The 18,869-nt window shown below is 39.9% G+C and overlaps 1 long non-coding RNA gene across 1 annotated transcript in view; it reads right to left on the bottom strand.

Moving 5' to 3' along the window:
* Positions 1-1,781: 1,781 nt before the first annotated feature.
* Positions 1,782-18,869, bottom strand: part of LOC129657211 (uncharacterized) — a 29,633-nt gene continuing 12,545 nt past the window's right edge. Inside the window, exon 3 of the long non-coding RNA XR_008716608.1 lies at positions 1,782-1,884. This is a non-coding gene — a long non-coding RNA (uncharacterized LOC129657211). The remainder of the gene's footprint in view (positions 1,885-18,869) is intronic.

Below are 18,869 nucleotides of genomic sequence, written 5' to 3'. Positions count from 1 at the left end.
AGTAGAGTACACATTAGAACTCACATTTCCTGAAATCTAATCCATTGGCCTCCCTCCGTACTATACTGCCCTTGGTATTTAATATTTGATTTAATGAAATTTGAAGTTTGAAGCCCAAATCTAGTGAAATATTTTAAAATTTGGGGGCCACTATCCATTTTTGTACATGTTCTTGCTCTGTTGGCTGATCCATGAAGAGATACTCAGACAAAAAAACTGAGCATTTGAGTTTCTACTCATATGCCAGATAGTTATGTACTTTACACCATGTAATCCTCAAAACAACTCTTTGATGTTGCTATTATGATCTCCAAGGCACAGATAGGAACATAGAGGAAAATGTACAGAGAGTTTAAAAAATGTTCTTAATTGTTCAACTTCTAAATAGAAGTGGGAGGATTGAAACTCGTTTGTTTGACACTAAAGCCTATGCCCTCTCCACTAAATGCCACAGTTTCCAAATCCTCATCAAAGATTGATGAAATCTTGAGTACTGGACAGTATGATTATGATCTGGCCATAAATACTAACTTCTGTTTCATTTCCTGCCATTGCTGAGTCCAGTTCCCTGCCCCCACCATTCTCAGCTCCAAGCACATGGAACTTACTTCAGTTCCTGGTATGAGCCATTGAGTCCTGCTTTGGACTTAGTAAGTAGTAGTGCAAAATAGTGGTTGAACCTGAGGATTCTAGGGCCGATTATTTGAGTTCAAGCCAGATTATTTGGGTTCAACCACTTACAAGCTGAGTCATCTTAGGCAAGATCAATAAATTCACTGTTACTCAGTTTTCTTATATGGAAAACAGAATTAATAATCATGTCTACCTTATTTGCTTGCTGTGAAAAAGAGATGGAATCATGTATGTAAGGCACTTGGCATAGGTCTTAGTATAACATTCAATAAATATCAGTGGCTTTTTACTACCTCCTTTGCACTTGTTCATGTTGTGTCTGCCAGGAGCACACTTTGCTTTCTCCACATTCTTCAAGTCTCAATTTCAGTGTCATTTCCCCAGGGATGCCTACCCTAAACATTAAATGCTTTTCCAACATGAGAACAAGCATTCTCAACAAGAGATATAGAAGTCTCTATTTCTCTATCAAAGAACAAACACACGGTGTTAAAATAAACTCTTGCCTAGACTTTTTACTAAATGTCAAGTTCTTTGGAGGTCAAGGACTTTCTTGGGCTTCCCAGGTGGCACCAGAGGTAAAGCATCTGTCTGCTAGTGCAGGAGACGCAAGAGACATGGGTTTGATCCCTGGGTTGGGAACATCCTCTGGAGTAGGAAATGGGTCCAGTATTTTTGCCTGGAAAATTCCATGGGCAGAGGAGCCTGGGGGGGCCACAAAGAGTTGGACACAACTCAGCACATACCCATCACCTTAAGCCTTTTTTGTACATCATTTTATCTTCATCATTAAATACAAGTTCAGACACAGAATATAGCGACACATTCCTGGGCAAGTAACAGAATTGCACTTTGAGTGTTTTATAAGTGGCCTTTGGGAAATGTTCCCTTTTGGGAAAAACAAATGTTATGCACAGCAACAGGAAAGGTGCACTCAGGTGCCTCGCTTCTCTCTCAGCCTAGGAGTCAGTCACTACTTTATATCTTTGTGTATTTGTTTCCTAGTGTTGTGGTGGCTTAAACAATACACATTTATTATCTCATAGTCCCAAAGTCCAAGATAGGTCTCACTGAGCTAAAATACCGGGCTGCATACCTTTCTGGATGCTCTAGGGTACAATCCTTTTTTTTTTTTGCCTTTTCCAGCTTCTATAGGCTGTCCATGTTGCTTGGTTGATAGCTGCCTTCTAGCATCTTCAAAGTCAGCAATGCCAGATGGAGTTCTTCTCATACTGCTGTATCTCTGGTTCTCTGCAGCATGGAAAATTTTGTTGCTTTTAAGGATTCATGTGGCTACACTGGACATATACTGGACTGGAGGTATACTCCAAGATAACCACTCCACCCCAAGATCCTTAACTGTAACCACAACTTCACTGTTTCTTTGCCAAGTAAGGTAACATGTTCATAAGTTTTGGGGGTTAGGGAATGGGCATCTTTGGGGGGCATCATTTTGTCACCTCAGGTAGTTAAACATAATTGAGACTGTCCTAAAGTCACTAGAAATGTCCTGTACTTGGCACAGTTTTGTGGGTGCTGGGGTGCACTGTCCATATTTTCTCTCCATCACTCACACCTCCAAATCACACCTCCAAATCACACCTCCAATGTTGATAGGGATGTTGACTTCATACAGCTGGGTCTCTCTTTAGGAATTACCATCTGCTAAAGAGACCCACTACTGCACCCAAAGTCACAGCTCCTTCTGAAGGACAGCCCGCACCTAGTGACTTGTCATGGGGAAGCTGTAAAAATCCAGCTCTTCTGCCTCAATGAAGGCCAGCTCTTCTGCCTCAACTCTGAAGGCCATTCTAGCTCCAGCACTCCCCATCCCCACCCTTGTCCCTGGTGAGTCCTTGTGATTCATCTCAGTTAACTGTCTCCCTCATAACTCTGTGCCCTCATTTCATTTTCCTGTAGGGGTAGATCCCAGGAGCACATCCCAGTAAACCTTGCACAATGCAAATCCCTGCCTCAGAGTCTGTTTCCTGGGAACCTTTTCTGCAATAATAATTAATACACAGTGTTTGGGTTGCTACAAGCATTTGGAGCATTCCTAAATCTGAAAGCAAATAGGAATAAAGAACACTTTTCAATAATTCACTCTCATTGATGAAGAGAAATCACCTTCTTGGTCTGCACCCACTAACATCTTAATATCCACGAGTCCTCATTATTCAGATTCTCCACTTGCAAACTTGCCTTCTAACTAAAATTTATTTGTAACCCTCTGAATTTGAATTCCTTGATGTATGTGCTCTCATTTGAGGTTGAACAAGGTGATGCTCTGCTTTCTGGTTTCAGCTTTCATCCTAAAAACAGGTGTCCTTTTGTGGTCTTTTTGTGCCACATTTCTAGCCTCATTTTTTCCTTTCCTACTGGTGATTTTGCTGTTTCAAATGGCCCCTAAGTATACTGCTGAAGTGCTGCCCACTGTTCCTAAGTGCAGGAAGGTTGTGATAGTCCTTATGGAGAAAATATCCATATTAGATAAGCTTTGTTCATGTAGAAGTTATAGTGCGGTTGTAAGTTTAATGTTACTGAATTAACAACAGAGTTAACTCTTGAACAACATAAGTTTTAATTGCATGGGTCCAATTACATGTGGATATTTTTCAATAGCAAATACTATAGTGCTATACAATCCCTGGTTAGATGAGCCTGTGAAAGCAGAACTGTGGATACAGAGGGCTGACTATGGGTCGTGAGCATCCTTGGATTTTGGTAACCCTAGTGAGTCTGAAATCAATTCCATACAGGTACCAAGGGATGACTATATTCATTAAATAAGGTGTCTTTAAACAGAAAAACACATAAAGCAAAGCCATGGGTTGAAAGGTTGATGACAGTGTTGGAACCAGAGGCTTTGTTGCTGTTTTTCAGTCACAAAGTCATGTCTGACTCTTTCTGATCTAATGGACTGCAGCATGCCAAGCTCCCCTGTCCTTCGCTATTTTCCGGAGCATGCTCAAGCTCATGTCCATTGAGTTGGTGATGCCATCCAATCATCTCATCCTCTGTCACCTCCTTCTCCTATTGTCCTCAATCTTTGTCAGCATCAGGGTCTTTTCCAATGAGTCGTCTCTTTGCATCATGTGGCCAAAGTACTGAAGCTTCTGCTTCAGCATCAGTTCTTCCAATAAATATTGGAAGAGGCTTGTAGTAACTTAATTCTTATTTCCTCTAGAAGTAGTTCTCTAATCCAGTGTCCATAATGACTTTATAAAACATAGTTGCCAGAAATAACAAGAACTGACTACATATATATATGGATTTTTTCCATCATACTTTGTTTTTGTTGTTGTTCAGTTGCAAAGTCGTATCTGACTCTCTGTGATCTCATGGACTGCAATGAACAAGACTTCTGTGTTCTTCACTATCTCCAAGAGCTTGCTCAAGCTCATGTCCATTGAGTTGGTGATGCTATCCAACCATCTTATCCTCTGTAGCCCCCTTTTCCTCCTGTACTCAATCTTTCCCAGAATTAGCTATCAGGATCTTTTCCAGTGAATCAGTTCTCCTCATCAGGTGACCTAAGTATTGGAACTTCAGCATCAGTTCTTCCAATGAATCTTTAGGGTTGATTTCCTTTAGGATTTACTTGATCTTTTTGCTGACCAAGGGACTCTCAAGAGTCATCTTTAGCACCACAATTTGAAAGCATCAGTTCTTCAGTGCTCAGTCTTCTTTATGGTCCAACTCACATTTGTATGCGACTACTGGAAAAGGTCATAGCTTTGACTATATGGACCCTTGTTGGCAGAGTGATGTCTCTGCTTTTTAATATGCAGTCTTGGTTTTTCATGGCTCTTCTTCCACAGGGCATGCATCTTTTAATTTCATTAATTTCACCATCCACAGTGGTTTTCAAAGCCCCCCAAAACAAAATATGCCACTGCTTCCACTATTTCCCCTCCTATTTGCCATGAAGCAATAGGACCAGATGCCACGTTTGCCATTCATTAGTTTTTGTATATTGAATTTTAAGCCAGTTTTTTCATCCTCCTCTTTCACCCTTATCAAGAGTGGTATCCTATTAGAGTGGTATCATCTGCATATTGGATATTTGCAGATTGTTGATATTTCTCCCGGCAATCTTGATTCCAGCTTGTGCTTCATCCAGCCTAGAATTCCATATGATGTACTCTGCATAGAAGTTAAATAAGCAGGGTGACAATATACAACCTTGATGTACTCCTTTCCCAACTTTGAACCAGTTCATTGTTCCATGTCTGCTTCTAACTGTTGCTTCTTGACCTGCATACAGGTCAAGAGACACATAAGGTCATCTGGTAATCCAGCTTGTACATTGGGAAGTTCTTGGTTCATGTACTGCTGAAGCCTAGATTAAAGGATTTTGAGCATTGCCTTGGTAGCATGTGAAATGAGTGCCACTGTATGGTAGTTTGAACATTTTTTGGCATTGACCTTCTTTAGGACTGGAATGAAAACTGACCTCATAAACCTAGTAAGTGATTTAAATGTGCTTATTTTTTTGTCCTGCACTTTGTGAAGCATCTATGTTGTGCTGTGCTGTGCTAAGTCACTTCAGTCATGTCCAACTCTTTGTGACCCTATGGACTATAGCATGCCAGGCTCCTCTGTCCGTGGGATTCTCCAGGCAAGAATACTGGAGTGGGTTGCCACGACCTTCTGCAGGGGATCTTCCCAACCCAGGGATTGAACCTGTGTCTTATGTCTCTTGCATTGGCAGGAGGGTTCTTTACCATTAGCACCACTTGGGAAGATCCTAGGTGTCCTCAGTAAGTGTTGTAAGCTTACATGCTTGGAAGCAAGGGACAAGGAAACACTATTTTCACACCATACTTCACTCCATTTCCTACTCTTGCTCTAACCTCTCCTCTAAGAAGAACTAACTACCCATCAGCCTTCTGTGATGCCTCATCAACCATGCTCCACCTCCTCCAGAATTTCCTTGCTTCTCTTTTTATCTGATTTCCATGGTTGTGGGCATGTGCTGGTACACATGTGGTTCTCCAGTGCTCATTCAAAAATGAATCCCTTCCTATCCTCAATTAAACATTTTTCAGATGCCACCAAAGGAAGGTTCAAACCTTACCATCAATTCTCAGCAGATGTTCCTTCTTTCCTGTCCATTTGCTCATTCATGTTATTGTTGACTGTTTCTGACTGGATTCTGGGACACAATTTCCATTGGCTCTACAGCAACGTGGATGCTTGTGAAAGTGAAAGTCATTCAGTCGTGTCTGACTCTTTGCGACCCCATGAACTATACAGTTTGGAATTCTCCAGGCCAGAATACTGGAGTGAGTAGCCTTTCCCTTCTCCAGGGGATCTTCCCAACCCAACGATTGAATGATCGAACCCATGTCTCCCACAATGGGGGCAGATTCTTTACCAGCTGAGCCACAAGGGAAGCCCAAGAATACTGGAGTAGGTAGCCTATCCCTTCTCCAGTGGATCTTCCTGACCTAGGAATAGAACTGGGGCCTTCTGCATTGCAGGTGGATTCTTTACCATCTGAGCTATCAGGGAAGCCTGATACAGATGCCTGGATGCTTGAGTTTTGTTAAATGGGTTTTAGACAATTGATGATTTCCCCAAACATTTATATAATTTCAATAATATATGCACTTAAGAGTGAAGAATTTTAAAAGCATTCTTTTGCGCATTATTTTACTTTTAACTTATTTAAAAATATTACTAGATATCCAGTTCAGTTTAGCTCAGTTCAGTCACTCAGTCATGTCCGACTCTTTGTGACCCCATGAATCACAGTATGCCAGGCCTTCCTGTCCATCACCAACTCCCAGAGTTTACCCAAACTCATGTCCATCGAGTCGGTGATGCCATCCAGCCATCTCATCCTCTGTTGTCCCCTTCTCCTCCTGCCCCCAATCCCTCCCAGCATCAGAGTCTTTTCCAATGAGTCAACTCTTCACATGAGGTGGCCAAAGTATTGGAGTTTCAGCTCTAGCATCAGTCCTTCCAAAGAACACCCAGGACTGATCTCCTTTAGAGTGGACTGGTTGGATCTCCTTGCAGTCCAAGGGAATCTCAAGAGTCTTCTCCAACACCACAGTTCAAAAGCATCAATTCTTCTGTGCTCAGCTTTCTTCACAGTCCAACTCTCATATCCATACATGACCACTGGAAAAACCATAGCCTTGACTGCTGCTGCTGCTGCTAAGTCGCTTCAGTCATGTCCGACTCTGTGCGACCCCATAGACGGCAGCCCACCAGGCTCCCCAGTCCCTGGGATTCTCTAGGCAAGAAGATTGGAATGGGTTGCCATTTCCTTCTCCATAGCCTTGACTAGACAGACTTTTTTGGCAAAGTAATGTCTCTGCTTTTGAATATGCTATCTAGGTTGGTCATAACTTTTCTTCCAAGGAGTAAGTGTCTTTTAATTTCATGGCTGCAGTCACCATCAGCAGTGATTTTGGAGCCCCCAAAAATAAAGTCTGACACTGTTTCCACTGTTTCCCCATCTCTTTCCCATGAAGTGATGGGACCAGATGCCATGATCTTCATTTTCTGAATGTTGAGCTTTAAATCAACTTTTTCACTCTCCTTTTTCACTTTCATCAAGACTCTTTTTAGTTTCTCTTCACTTTCTGCCATAAGGGTGGTGTCATCTGCGTATCTGAGGTTACTGATATTTCTCCCGGCAATCTTGATTTCAGCTTGTGCTTCTTCCAGCCCAGGGTTTCTCATGAGGTACTCTGCATAGAAGTTAAATAAGCAGGGTGACAATATACAGCCTTGACATACTCCTTTTCCTATTTGGAACCAACTGTTGTTCCGTGTCCAGTTCCAACTGTTGCTTCCTGACCTGCATATAGTTTCTCAAGAGGCAGGTCAGGTGGTCTGGTATTCCCATCTCTTTCAAAATTTTCCACAGTTTATTGTGATCCACACAGTCAAAGGCTTTGGCATAGTCAATAAAGAAGAAATAGATGTTTTTATGGAACTCTCTTTCTTTTTCAATGATCCAGTGGGTGTTGGCAATTGGATCTCGGGTTCCTCTGACTTTTCTAAAACCAGCTTGAACATTTGGAAGTTCACGGTTCACGTACTGATATATATTATTCCTTATTTTTTAATTTTGGTATAATTGACATATGGCATTATATTAGTTCCAGATGTACCCCATAGTGATTCAATATTTGTATTCATTGTAATCTGGTACATTATTTTATAAAGTAAGGAATTTTATCATAAAAATGAATATCCATCCCATAGTGCATTTCTGATGTTGATCTGGATTTTGTGTCTTCTTCAAGATGCTGTTAGCTTCTCAAGTACACACTCCAGAGCAGAAAAGAAAAACTGCTTTATTTCTTAATAAAGAAGATTTCAACTTTTATCTCATGTCCTCCAATTCCTTTTGATCAAGTCAGTTCTGTGTTTTAATAGTCAACTCCTCATTGTCTCAGTTAATCATTAACTTCTTTCCCGTTATGCCAATATTTTGCCAGTTTCTTGAGGATCTGGTCTAGTGCCAAGGTATGAGAATTAAAATGAGACAGAGTGGAAGTAAGGAACATCTGACCCCAAGGCTGCTTCCCCCGGGACATTCTCAGCACCCTCCAGTCTCCCGTTTGACAGCATAGGTAGACAACTTCAGTGCCCTCACCACCTCAGCCATCAGGCCTCCAGGGACCAGGGTCCTCAGCTCACGAAGTCATGACTTCATCATTCTGTGGCCACATGAAGGAAGTCCTGTTAACTCCTGTGCCACACTGGGACCAGGGGGGCTCTAAAAGGATGCTGTACATGTGTCTGCCCAATGTAGGCATTTTCACTTTGTTCTCCAGTCATGGGGAGCAAAGGTATCTTTTCTTCTCCAGCAAGGAAAGGCACAGATTTCTAAACCTCTGCTCTCAATTCTCCAAAACTATATCCTTATAAAAATAAGGATTAAAAAAAAATCCAACACTGCTACATTACTAGCTCATATAACATGTAATTGGAATTACAGACCTGCAATTTACATAAAGTTTTGTGAAACTCGTCAACTGCTTCAGGACCTCAGGTGAGGAGTAAGACGTGGAATCCTATCAGGGACACATTGAGGTATGTTCTCTCTTCTTTCCCTTGGCAACTCTTCCCTCTTCCCTAGTTGATAGAATATTCAGGAGACAAGGTTGTTCTGGCCTTTATCTATTCTCCCAAATGTATTTTTTATGACATAAACTTTATGTCTCAAATCCTTTAGGGCCTTGCTTTGATTCTCAAAACATCTTTTCTTTCAAACTAGTGCTTTATGTAGTAAATTTCTAGAGACTTTAGATGATTCAGACGTGACAGAGAAGACTCCTTGTGTTCAGCTGTTAAAATCTACCCTGGGGCAAGGGATAGATTAAACGTCAATCCAGTTTGAACAGGGAAGGGCCACGTGGAAAAAGCCTTAGGAAGAGATGCACAGTGTGTGGGACATATTTGTTCCTATTTTAAACCAATTTTCAGATACCTGTGCTTTGATTACACATGCATCTTGTACTTAAAAGTCTTTGTCATGAGAAATTTTAGAACTTGTTATGCTTCTTTCTGTGTTTATTTTCTCCCTTTTCATATCAAAGGACACACAACTCAGAAGTCACATTTCTTTATAAGATTTAACTATCTGATGATGTGTTATTTAAGTAATGGACCAAAGATTTCCAGAAATACAAATATCCATGGAAATCATCCTTCCTTCTGCTCTTTGGGTCATGCAAAGTAAATTGAACTATCCATCATTATATGACTTAATTTGAAGCAGATTAGAGGAGAGAAACATTCATTTCTTTTTCTTTCTCTTTTTAGTACTCTTTCACCTATCATATCTTGATGAGCACTGAATTCGATCAGCACATTCTTGTCTCTTAAAGCACAGAGTGTTTTTAATTGTGAAAAGGCTTAATGAGAAGTGACAACCTGACTGCTCATCATGATTCAATTTTCAGACTGTCTAAAGTCTGCTAATTAATTTATTTCCAATGAGATTTTCACCCGTTTTAGCATTTTACTGATTTGTAGATTAATCAACTGTAACATTTCAATCAAAAGCAAATGTAGCATCAATTCAAATAATTTCTCCTTATAAGAGCTTCCTTTGCAATGCTCCCACCCGAACCCTAATTTCCAACACAGAGAAAAAAGATATTTGAACACTATTTAGATGTGCCATGTAACCTACTCCTTTCCAGAGCATGTGATTCTCCAATTTGTTCTGTCCATTAGTCTTCTTTTATCTTCACTTTCCCCTTTGCCAATGGAGACTTAATGTTTGTCACTATAAAGATGCTCTCACTCCCTTACTCCTTTGTCCTGTGTCACACTTGATAGCTAAAGCACAAGGTAGATAAACTTAACTATCTTCTTTCTCTGTGCCTGCACCCAAACAGCTCTGAAACAAAGTGCAATAGCCATTAGGAAGAGAAACAGACAGCCAGTGTCGAAATGATGAACAACCGAGCCATGACCTCGTAGATGAAGCAGTGGGGTTGGATTTTAAAGCCCCATTCAACCTCGAGCAATCAAAGATAGAATTATTGAGAAGTCCCCTCTATTAACACATTGATCCTGAAACAAGCAACCAACTGTGACAGTGTAACTTGAATTAGGAAGCATATTCAGGTGGCTTAGGTTAGAGACATGAAATCAAGGTAATGAAACAGAAGGTGGATATAGAACTATATGGACACAAGCGTGAACTGTAAACTATGGACTTTGGGTGAATATGACGTCTCAGTGCAGGTTCACCAACTGTAACAAGTATATCACTCTGCTGGGAGATGTTGATAATGGCAGAACCTGTGCATGTGTGGGGGTAGAGTGCACCTGGGAATATCTGTATCTTCCCCTCAATTTTTCTGTGAACTTAAAATTGCTTTAAAAAAATAAAGTCAATTAAAAAAGCAACTAGATTTATTAGTCAGTTCTATTTGGAATGTTCCCCATATTGTAATGAATACAGACTGAAAGCTAATCTTAGAACCATATCATATCAATCTCTGGAGTTTGCCATATATATATTTCATTTTATAGACATATAGTTGATCTACAATTTTGTCATTTATTCTGTACAGCAAAGTGCCTTAGTTATACACATATTTTATACGTATATACTTATATATTCTTTTTCCTATTCTTTTCCATTATGGTTTGTCATAGGATATTGCATACCTGTGCTATACGGTAGGACCTTCTTGTCTATCCATCCTACATAATAAAATAGTCTGTCTCTGCTAATCCCAAACTTCCGTTGTCTCCCTCCCTTCCCACCTGCTTCTTGCAACCAAAGTTATTCTCCGTGTCTGTGAATCTGTATTTGTTTTGTAGTTCTATTGATTTGTGTTGTATTTTAGATTCCACATATAAGTGATATCACATGGTATCTGTTTAAGGTTGCTTAGTATGATAATCTCTAGGTCCCTATGTATGTAGTATATAAAAAATGAGTAAAGGATACTCAAGCCGCTTGAAGAGGAACTAAAGAGCCTCTGGATGAAAGTGAAAGAGGAGAGCGAAAGGGCTGGCTTAAAACTCAATATTCAAAAAACGAAGATCACGGCATCTGGGCCCATCATTTCATGGAAAATAGATTGGGAAAAAGTGGAAGCAGTGACAGATTTCATTTTCCTGGGCTCCAAAATCACTGCAGATGGCGATTACAACCACAAAATTAAAAGAAACTTGCTCCTTGGAAGAAAAGTTATGACAAACCTAGACAGTGTATTAAAAAGCAGAGACATCACTTGGCCAACAAAGGTCTATATAGTAAAAACTATGGTTTTTGCGGTAGTCATGTATGAATGTGAGACCTGAACCATGAAGAAGGCTGAGAACTGAAGAACTGATGCTTTTGAACTGTGGTGCTGGAGAAGAATCTTGAGAGTCCCTTGGACAGCAAGGAGATCAAATCAGTCAATCCTAATGGAAATCAACCCTGAATATTCATTGGAAGGACTGATGCTGAAGCTGAAGCTCCAATACTTTGACCACATGATGCTGAGAGCTGACTCACTGGAAGAGACCCTGACGCTGGGAAAGATTGAGGGCAAGAGAAGAAGTGGGCAACAGAGGATAAGATGGTTGGATGTCATCACTGACTCAATGGATATGAGTTTGAGGCAAACTCCAGGAAATCACGAAGGACAGAAAAGCCTGGCACACTGCAGTTCATGGGGTTGCAAAGAGTCTAACTCGACTTAGTGACTGAACAACAACAACTCAAGGTGCTTATATTTTGTTACTATTTCATTTAATGAAATGTCTAGTACTTCTTTGAGCTATTTTAATGATGTTAGCATGAATCAAGTACCCTATAATTTTGGTGAACCTTCCTCAGCAAACTATAATAGCATTGTAGAGCTAGAAGGGAAAGGTGTTTTTTTGTTGTCGTTCAGTCACCCAGTCGTGTGCGATTCTTTGTGACCTCACGGACTGTAGCATACCAAGCTTCCCTGTTTCTCACCATCTCCTAAAGTTTGCCCAAGTTCATGTCCACTGCACAGGCAATGTTACCCACTGATGGATGGCAACACCAAAAAGGAAAGGTGGTCCCAACTTCAACATCTTCTGGTGCCAGAAATGTAACGCTATGAAAAGATGATACAAGGAAAAGCATGGGAGGGCCTTGGCAGATTGGACACCACATGTCCCACTTAAAGGAATTCTAAAACAAAAAAGATAAAAAATACAATGTGTCCAAATAAAAGTCATTTGTAGACTTTATTGGGCCTATTTGACATCAGTTTTTGACCCCCAGGCCCCCAACTAGACTATCTTTTTGATTTTACAGGTAAGGAAATACTTGTCCAGAGAGGTTAAGCTATTTGTCAATACTACACAGTATTTAAGAACACAGACTCTGGATTCAGACAAGCGGGTTCCAATTCTGTTTGTACCACTTACCAGTCATGTGGCTTGGACAACTCCCTGTGCCTCAATCTGCCCGTTTGCACTGTGATAACAGCGGTAGTTTTCATCTCAGGGGGCCCTTTGAGGATTAAATGCATTTTTATGTGTAAAGCATGAGAATATTTCTTAAAATGGCTGGCACTTTCTTTTTGTCTCTTTATCCCTTCCTCAGTCCTGCTGCCTAGGCTGCAGATTCTACCATACTGGATCATGAGTGTGAGGGTCTCAGCCTAGGAGTGATATTGCTATGAAGAGAAGGAAGCTGGGCGGCTGAGATTCCATGGAGTGAAGATGTCTTGCCAGCCCTAGAGACTGGCCTCCAGACTCCATGTACAGGAGAGACAAACTTCAAACTCAGTTAAGCACTATCCTTTTGGCTTATTTGTCACTTGTAACAGAACCTAATTCATATAATACACAGTGTATATCTTTTCTATCTTGTTATTTTCAGCCATCTGTGTGGTTGTTTTAGGTGTGTCTATTTCCTACAGCATATAACTAGATTTTATTTTATTTAACCAGTCAGATAATCTCTTTTAATTGATACATTAATTATTATAATTTATTTTAATTATGCTCCACAGAACATTTTTCTTAACAATGTTTTTTCCAGACCAATTCCCTCAACTGGATATAAAGCAGTTGTTTGTTAACAATTATATTAATTGATGATCAGGAAGGAATGTTTTAAGCATTTCATATCCTATCATTAAAACTTGTTACTTATACGAATGGACATTTTAATATCTTAGTTTCATTTTGGAAAAATTGTAAGTTGGTGGAGAATTTTTTAATTGAACTGCAGTATTTCATGTTTTTTTTCCCCCGTATATAAAGAAAGATAGGCTTGTGGTTAATGGTTTATGTGGAGTATCTGATTTTCAGGACTAGACATTGACTTTAAAGATAAAACTATTTCTATAGGGCTTTTATCTATTATCTTAATTTTCTACTATCTTCTGCTTACCATTCTTTCTCTACTATTTTTTATCTCCTCTGGGTTTTCTGTTGAATGCTATATCATTCTATGTTTCTTTTTCTTTCTTATTCTTTGTAAGTTATCTATTATATTTCTATACTTTGGTGATAACTTTACACTCTGAAAATGTTTCAGTCAGTTCAGTCATTCAGTCGTGTCCAACTCCTTGTGACCCCATGAATCACAGCATGCCAGGCGTCCTTGTCCATCAGCAACTCCCAGAGTCTACCCAAACTCCTGTCCATCGAGTTGGTGATGCCATCCAGCCATCTCATCCTCTGTCGTCCCCTTCCCCTCCTGCCCCCAATCCCTCCCATCATCAGAGTCTTTTCCAATGAGTCAACTCCTCGCATGAGGTGGCCAAAGTATCAGAGTTTCAGCCTCAGCATCAGTCCCTCCAAAGAACACCCAGGACTGATCTCATTTAGAATGGACTGGTTGGATCTCCTTGCAGTCCAAGCCACTCTCAAGAGTCTTCTCCAACACCACATTTCAAAAGCATCAATTCTTCAGCTCTCAGCTTTCTTTATAGTCCAACCCTCACATCCATACATGACCACTGGAAAAACCATAGCCTTGACTAGACGGACCTTTGTTGGCAAAGTAAAATCTCTGCTTTTTAATATGCTGTCTAGGTTGGTCATAAATTTTCTTCCAAGGAGTTCAGTTCAGTTCAGTTCAGTCACTCAGTCATGTCCAACTCTTTGCGACCCCATGAATTGCAGCACACCAGGCCTCCCTGTCCATCACCAACTCCTGGAGTTCACTCAAACTCATGTTCATCAAGTCGGTGATACCATCCAGCCATCTCATCCTCTCTCGTCCCCTTCTCCACCTGCCTCCAATCCCTCCCAGCATCAGAGTCTTTTCCAATGAGTCAACTCTTCGCATGAGGTGGCCAAAGTATTGGAGTTTCAGCTCTAGCATCATTCCTTCCAAAGAACACCCAGGACCGATCTCCTTTAGAATGGACTGATTGGAACTCCTTGCAGTCCAAGGGGCTCTCAAGAGCTTTCTCCAACACAACAGTTCAAAAGCATCAATTCTTCGGCAGTCAGCTTTCTTCACAGTCCAACTCTCACATCCATACATGACTACTGGAAAAACCATAGCCTTGACTAGATGGACATTTGTTGGCAAAGTAATGTCTCTGCTTTTCAATATGCTATCTAAGTTGAACATAACTTTCCTTCCAAGGAGTAAGCGTCTTTTAATTTCATGGCTGCAGTCACCATTTGCAGTGATTTTGGAGCCCCCAAAAATAAAGTCTGACACTGTTTCCACTGTTTCCCCATCTATTTCCCATGAAGTGATGAGACCAGATGCCATGATCCTCGTTTTCTGAATGGTGAGCTTTAAGCCAACTTTTTCACTCTCCTCTTTCACTTTCATCAAGAGGCTTTTGAGTTCTTCTTCACTTTCTGCCATAAGGGTGATGTCATCTGCATATCTGAGGTTACTGATATTTCTCCCGGAAATCTTGATTCCAGCTTGTGCTTCTTCCAGCCCAGGGTTTCTCATGATGTACTCTGCATAGAAGTTTAATAAGCAGGGTGACAATATACAGCCTTGACGAACTCCTTTTCCTATTTGGAACCAGTCTGTTGTTCCATGTTCAGTTCTATCTGTTGCTTCTTGACCTGCATATAGTTTCTCAAGAGGCAGGCCAGGTGGTCTGGTATTCCCATCTCTTTCAAAATTTTCCACAGTTTATTGTGATCCACACAGTCAAAGGTTTTGGCATAGTCAATAAAGCAGAAATAGATGTATTTCTGGAACTCTCTTGCTTTTTTGATGATCCAGCAGATGTTGGCAATTTGATCTCTGGTTCCTCTGCCTTTTCCAAAATCAGCTTGAACATTTGGAAGTTCACGGTTCACATATTGTTGAAGCCTGGCTTGGAGAACTTTGAGCATTACTTTACTAGTGTGTGAGATGAGTGCAATTGTGTGGTAGTTTGAGCATTCTTTGGCATTGCCTTTCTTTGGGATTGGAATGAAAACTGACCTTTTCCAGTCCTGTGGCCACTGCTGAGTTTTCCAAATTTGCTGGCATATTGAGTGCAGCACTTTCACAGCATCATCTTTCAGGATTTGAAATAGCTCAACTGGAATTCAATCCACTAGCTTTGTTCGTAGTGAAGGTCTCTAAGGCCCACTTGACTTCACATTCCAGGATGTCTGGCTCTGGGTGAGTGATAACACCATCATGATTATCTTTGTCATGAAGATCTTTTTTGTTCAGTTCTTCTGTGTATTCTTGCCACCTCTTCTTAATATCTTCTGCTTCTGTTAGGTCCATACCATTTCTGTCCTTTATGGAGCCCATCTTTGCATGAAATGTTCCCTTGGTATCTCTAATTTTCTTGAAGAGATCTCTAGTCTTTCCCATTCTGTTGTTTTCCTCTATTTCTTTGCACTGATTGCTGAGGAAGGCTTCTTATCTCTCCTTGCTATTCTTTGGAACTCTGCATTCTGAAAATGTCTACTAAATCATAATTTCACATTTCTGTGCAACTACTGAAAAGGCAATGACCCAGTACAAGTTAACTGCTCATTCAACACTTGCTGAATGTTTAATTTTAATTTTACTCTTTCTAATACAAAAAGTAAGATTGTAAAATTAAATTGGCCAATATACTGACTTCAGCATTCCATGGTCCGATTTTGTTCCTAATTCTAGGTCCATTTTCTTCTAAACAGTCATTTTCCCTTCACTAATTCCTTTACTAAAGGTGCTTGGCAGACAAATTCCCTTTGCATATTTACAACCACTATTTCCTAATTTTCACTTGCTGTTGAATAATATTAAGTTGGATATTAAATTCAAGGTTGAGAGCTAATTTTTTTCTCAGCATGTTGAAGTTGTGTCTTCTTTGTCTTTTGGCAGCAATTGTTGACATTGAAGAGTCAGTTGTCAATCTCATCTTTATTTTTTTCCCCCCAATAGTTAATCTCTCTTTTACCTCTGGTAGTTTTTCCAATTTCTGCTGTTTCCTTGATGTTCTGTAGTGCTAGTAAGAGAGATCAATGGGATAGAGCTATGTATACATTTATTTTTGTTTTTCTTTTATTTTTTTCCTGCTCTATAATCATATTGTATTTTGGATTTGAGGACTCATGTCTTTGTGAAAATTTCTTTTTGTTTTCTAAGTATTGTGTTTCTTCTACTCCCTCCATTTTCTTCTGGATCTGCCATGAGATATAAGTTAGAACTTCCTACAAATCCTCCCTGATTCCTAACTCCTTTTATCTTTTTGATTTATTCATCTCTTTTGATGCATGATGGGTAAGATTCTCACCTAAACCTTCCAATTCCCTAATTCATTTTTGTTTCCAGTTTAGAGTTTATCCTATCTAATAAATATATAATAAGAAGCTTATAGAAGAGTTCTAGTTCATTTTCTTAAAAGCAAAATGAACCACAACAGCAAAGAAGAAAAAGGAGCTGAAAAGAGATGCATCATATACTTGACAACTACCCACAAAGGCAAAGTTGACCCAAGCTCTGGAATTCACAGCTGCCTTATAAACCTGGTTTATAAGGTTCATCCTGTTTATCCCTGGTGACTCAGATGGTAGAGAGTCTGTTCACAATGCAGGAGACATAGGTTCAATCCCTGGGTTGTGAAGATCCCCTGGAAAAGGGAATGGTAACCCACTCCAGTATTCTTGCCTGGGAAATCCAATGAACAGAAGAGCCTGGTGGGCTACAGTTCATGGGGTTGCAAAGAGTCTGACACGACTGAGTAACTAACACAGACAAAGAAACAAAACCTGAATTCAGGCTTAGCATTTTTCTTCCAAAAAAGGAAATATTATATAGAACCATTGGAGAAGGAAATGGCAACCTACTCCAGGACTCTTGCCTGGAAAATCCCATGGATGGGGGAGCCTGGTGGGCTGCCATCTATGGGGTCGCACAGAGCCAGACACGACTGAAGTGACACAGCAGCAGCATATAGAACCATACAATACTAGAACTGAGAAGGATCTCAGCCTACCAAGAAAAATCCTCTCATCTTTAAGAAAGAAGATTGAGAAACAAAAGAGTTAGCATGCCATGATCCTCTGGCTAGAGAGTGTTCAGAGCCAGGGATGTGACCCCTATACCCCAACTTCTAATCCAGTAATCTTTCCCTGTTTCATGATTGCCTCAATTCCCAGAAGACTCCAGCCTTTCTAGCATTTTAAACAGGATTCTGACATATGCCAGCAAAACTATTCAAATATGTCAACTTCTGCTCATCCTTGCTTAGCCAGATTTTTCACTAAGTTTATCTCACTGAGGGAAATATGAGAAGTACTTACTTTTAGTACTCTAAATCAGCAAGATCAATTCCCCAAAACAGTTGTTTGGTTTCATATATTTTAATTAGTAAAGTGATTGTTGGTATTGTTTTTCACCACAGTGTTATTCTCAAAATAGTTTTAAGCATAACGTGCTTGTTTTCTAAAAATATTGAGTACATGTGGAAAACATCTTTTAATTTAGTCTCAATACATTCTTGTCTCTCTAACAAAGCTCAGTTTCTAACCATTTGGCACCTTAAAATGTAGGTGATAACTCTTTGTATAGTCTTTTATGCAAACTCTAAGATTTTAATACTTAAATAGCTAAAATGTAAAGAGTCTTTCTGGATGTAGTCTATATATCTCATTCATTGTTTTAAAAACATATTTAAACATACAGTTTTTACTTTTTAAAAGCTAAGACAACTCAGAATTTGTATGGGGTCTTTTATGATAATTATTGTGAATAATTATTATGTATTAAGGGTCTATCAGTGTCAAATTCAGCATTTTACTGAATAAGGTGAAATACCCTACATATTTCTCACAGATATGTAGATGTTATTGCTTTCATACCTTATATAGGATGTGGGAAACTGAGGAACACAGAGTGAAGAAAATTTCCCGAGGAAATTGCTAGTTGATACAGTGTGAGATATAACCTACATTTGTATAATTCTAGTGCTTAATATTTTTTTTTTACTATAAAGAATTAAAGAAAGCTGAGGACTGAAGAATTGATGCTTTTGAACTGTGGTGTTGCAGAGTCCCCAAGGAGATCAAATCAGTCAATCCTAAAGGAAATCAGTCCTGAATATTCATTGGAAGGACTGATGCTAAAGCTGAAACTTCAATACGTTGGCCACCTGATGCGAAGAACTGACTTACTAGAGAAGACCCTGATTCTGGGAAAGATTGAAGGCGGGAGGAGAATGGGACGACAGAGGATGAGATGGTTGGATGGCATCACCGACTCGATGGACATGAGTTTGAGAAAGCTCCAGGAGTTGGTGAGTGTCAGGGAAGCCTGGCGTGTTGCAGTCTGTGGGCTTGCAAAGAGTTGGACAAGACTG

The sequence above is a fragment of the Bubalus kerabau genome, chromosome 7 (assembly GCF_029407905.1).
Source record: "Bubalus kerabau isolate K-KA32 ecotype Philippines breed swamp buffalo chromosome 7, PCC_UOA_SB_1v2, whole genome shotgun sequence".
Taxonomy (NCBI): Eukaryota; Metazoa; Chordata; class Mammalia; order Artiodactyla; family Bovidae; genus Bubalus; species Bubalus kerabau.
The sequence above is the reverse complement of the archived record's forward strand: the minus strand, read 5'-3'. Positions and strand labels throughout refer to the sequence as shown.